This window comes from Telopea speciosissima, chromosome 3 (genome assembly GCF_018873765.1).
Source record: "Telopea speciosissima isolate NSW1024214 ecotype Mountain lineage chromosome 3, Tspe_v1, whole genome shotgun sequence".
Lineage (NCBI taxonomy): Eukaryota > Viridiplantae > Streptophyta > Magnoliopsida > Proteales > Proteaceae > Telopea > Telopea speciosissima.
In genome coordinates this window covers 10,200,465-10,205,017 of record NC_057918.1, presented here as the reverse complement: position 1 = coordinate 10,205,017, position 4,553 = coordinate 10,200,465, and positions in this window count along the sequence as shown.

Here is a 4,553-nt window from a genome sequence, read left to right as displayed (position 1 = left end):
GTGGGTGGAGGGAAACTCGGTCATGATTTTCTCCAAGTCCAGTGATCATGACGCTCAGTTTATCATTGGCACTATTAGGAAGTATAGGAATGCTTCTAGTCAGAAAGTTAACCTCACTAAATCCAGTGTGTTATTCACTTCCTCCATCCCTGTAACCACTAGAAGGGAGGTTGTTGCTATTACAGGTTTTAAGGAGGTTTTGAACCATGGTAAATATCTTGGTCTTCCTTCTGAATTTGGTAGAGCTAAACATGCTTTATTTTCTAGTACTTTTGAGCGTATGCAATCAAAGTTGTCTAGTTGGAAGGAAAACTATCTATCAGCAGCAGGTAAAGAGATCTTGCTTAAATCTCTGGTTACTTCTATACCTTCCTTTGCTACGTCCATGTTCTTTATCCCTATGGGAGTTTGCGATGAGTTGAATAAACTAATGAGACAATTTTGGTGGAAAGGTAACTCGGGGAAAGGTGTGCACTGGGTTAGATGGTCTCCGCTTTGCCAAAGTAAGAAGTTGGGAGGTCTAGGTTTTAGAGACCTATCTTGTTTTAACCTAGCCCTCTTAGCAAAGCAGTGTTGAAGGCTTATTCACAGTGGAGTGATGTGTAATTTCCAGAACCCACAAGAATATTTAGGCAACAAATCATAGTTTGGTAATTACTTTTCTCACAAGAATTTGACATTGGAGTAATCACTCTCAAATAGCAAAGCCATTTTGTGACTAAAAGAATCAGGTTTTGGTATGTAGAGTAGATTTTCCCTAGTCTAATGTCGAGTAAGTTTGCATGTCATTGCATAAATACTGATGTTTTAATCTATCACCCTTATATAGAAAAAGAAAGGAATATTTGAATGGAGAATCTGTCAAAAGTAATATACTAATATGTCACCACCAAGAGATTGCATGATATCATTTTCATGTTATAAAAAAGAGAACAAATTATACAAGAAGCACACAACAAAATGAGCAGTTAATATGCATAGTTTCAAGGAAAATGCATCTTGAGTTCAGGTGAGCTTGAGATGGTAATTCCCTCAATGGCTAGAGAATAACTAATATAAATACTCAGCTAAGAATCAATTACCAGCACAACGGGCAATTCAAATGATGGTCTCTTATCAGGGTCATGCAACAGTTGCAGTAATCTTTTGTTCGTGAGAACATCTTCACTATGTATTTGCAGTCTCAACTAGAGGAGAATTACCGTTTCAGTTCTGTGTACATAACTAACCTCACTGCTATCAGAGACATCCAAATCTGAACCATTGGAAAAATCCTACAAAATAATAGGTTTCATTCAACAATGGCAACCACAAACAAACCCTACGGTTCCACAGGCATAGGGCAGTGAGATGTAGAGAACTAACAAAGATTGTAAATGTGGAGTACTAAACATCCTGCCACCACATCAACTTATTATCCTTCATCACAATTATAACTAGGGATAACTATTTTCCCAAAAGAATCGACGAATTAACTATCATTCCATGGTGACCTTCTTTCTCTATCTCTTCTTTTTTTTTGGCCGTGGGGGGGGGGGGTGTGTTGCGGTGGTGGTGGTGGTGGTGGTGGTAGTGATGGGGAGGGAAGGTTACACTGTTAAGAGTTTTTGAGATGTATCTGGGCTAAGGATTAATTTCTCAAAAGTGCAGTAAGTGGTATTGAGTGTAGGAAAACGTTGAAGACCTTTTGAGCTGCCATCAATAAAGAGTGAGTACCTTCTCGACTAATTACTGTGTATGCCGCCTGGATTGACTTGGGGGACCCAGCTTGTGAAAGAATAAAAAAAAATGGTAGAACTGGAAATCTGGTTAGAGAGGCAAAATGAACCTCAAAAAAGCTTTCTTAAATGGATGGCTTCATGCTTATTTCCTAGTTTCCTTTACTTGTCTCACTTGCTAATAGAATGCAACAGATTCAGAGATATCTCTTCTGGAGGGCTGGGAAGATATCGGAAATTCCACCTTATGAACTGCGAGGGTTTTTCCCCCCCCCCAGTGGACTGGGACCAGGTTCTTAGGCCCGAAAGTTTTTTGTTCTGGGTTTCTGGATGCCTGAAGCTATAAGTATCAACCAGGCATTGTTATTTAAATGGCTCTGGAGTGCTGGGGAGGAGCAGGATATAATCTAGACATTTGTTATTTCCACAAATGTCGTCTTCTGATTTTTGAATCAGTAACAAACCCTTTCTAGAATGAGATTTTGGAAGGGTATTGTGCAGCAAATTGAACTGTTTCCTCAGCGTCCCAATAGATTGTTCAAATGTAAAGTTATGTGGTGACATATGGAGCAAGTATCAATCACTTAGGCGAAGTCTTCTTAGCATCTACAACCGGGTCAGTGATAATGAGAGGATGTATACCTTTATAGAGCAATAGTATGGTCATCCTGTAGTGTGAAGTGAACTATGGTGGAGGAGAAAGTTGATCTTGAGGAAATGAGACTAAATGCCTACTACGAGAGTAAATGCCTACTTGTAGTAGGAACTAGGTCCTGGGGCAGGAAATCCTGATGTATGGAAGTGGATAAGAAAATGATGAAAGTGAGGAAAATAAAGAATGCCTTTAAGTGTACTCAAGGAGTATTTGCGAGCACTCCTGCCAATTTCTCTCTACAGTACTACAATGTCCTCGTGCATCTATTCAATAAAGCAATCGGCACAAAACACCACAGCAATACAGATAACTACTTACTAGTCATGACTGAGCACTAACTATAATGGAGAACAATTTGCTACTTTAAGCATGCAAGAAACAGATTAATTTAAAATTCAGATCACAAACATTATTTATCTAAGAAAAAATAAAAACTTAGTAAGTTGAGAAGCAGATTTAAATATCAGATTACTAGATTATTCCATCAGGATTTAATCAACTTTGAACTACAGCTAATCTTTCATCAGATAATGATCTTTTTCAAAAGTCAGACTCAAAGCAAAAAGAAGTCAAATTTTCAAGGATTAATTTATTTCTTCTTTTTCTCTTACAGTTCACTGAAGGAGATTAATTCAATTTGATAAATAAAAAAGAACAATAGGAAAATGAAAAGAGATAAAATAAAATAAACCTTCCTAGGGTTATTCCAACTACTGTTTGGTTATTATGGAAAATATAATAGACAATTATTTAGAAAACTGTTTTTGATGATTTGATTGCATTAGGAAACCATGAGAGAAAACTTTGTAGGTAGTTTTACAAACATGCAGAACTCAAAAATTAACATTATCTTTTATCATTTTGTACATTGTCTCACTAATTGTCTTCACCATGTCACACTCCCACAGTTCACTGACATCAGGCCACATGGTAGAGAACGCAAGATAGCTCAATGCAAGACCCAAATAGGTATTTGCTTTGAAGACTCTAGAGAATGAACCACCAAATAAAACTTTCATGGTTTTGATGATTCCATCAAGGAAATACTGTAGAGAACGCAAGATAGCTCAATGCAGGACCCAAATTGGTCTTTTCTTTGAAGACTCTAGAGAATGAACCACCAAATAAAACTTTCATGGTTTTGATGATTCCATCAAGGAAATACTGTTCTTATCTATAAAATTCTTCATTTCAAATTTTCAATTGACTGCTGCCACAATTTAGTGCCAATGTTCTCAAAAGACAAAGAATACCATGGATAAATTGACCATTTTCATAAAAGATTCGGAAATCCAATATGGTTCTCCTTAGTTGCTTGGTTGCTGTGTGCTTTGTTGCACTAGTCTTTTTAACACCTACATGGAGATGGTATCCCCCTTCCTTGTGTTTTTCTTCTGCCACAACAACAGAGGTACATTTAAAAGCTGTTTTTTTTTTGGAAGTTCATAAAACAAAACACAAGGCAACAGTATGGCATACCATCAAAAAACCTAAGTTCACACTTGCCAGAGAAAAACAATAATCCTAATTTAAGACCAGAGATGTCAAACCAAGTAAATGAAACCCTTCCGCCTCATACATACCTCCATGGATTTAAGGTACTAGAACATCTCAGACGCATAAGGTGCACACATCAGGGAATCAGAAGAATCCCCATTTTTTTTTCCAGTCGGTTTCTCATCTGTCTTCTTGGAGACCATGGCGGCAGTTGCTCTCTTCTTTGCCATGCGGTAACAGCCATGAACCGTTTTCTAAATCTTTAGTAGTACGAGCAGCTGTTGTAGAACATCTCCTCCAAATGCCAGAAGTGGGTAGGGAATACATTTCTCATACATGTATAGGTAATCAATAGATCTATGTATAGGTAACAAATAGAAGAAAGGTCAGGATGGTTAGATACCAGTTAGATGGATAGGATCACTGCCGACCACCAAATCTTTTAACTGGTCGGCAATATAGAAAAACTTTTGCCAAAAGATAATATAATAATTTAATAGGTTAGACCAAGGGAAGAGCCAAGCCATTTTGTTTTTATGAATAGTAGAACTACAACTACACAGGTGCTTTGATTGCTGAACAACCCCCCCCCCCCCCCCAATTGCATCTTTCCAAACAATTTTCCTTTCCTAAACTTTTCCCCTCCACTCTCAGACCAAGGTGGAGTTAGAGCATCAATTTGG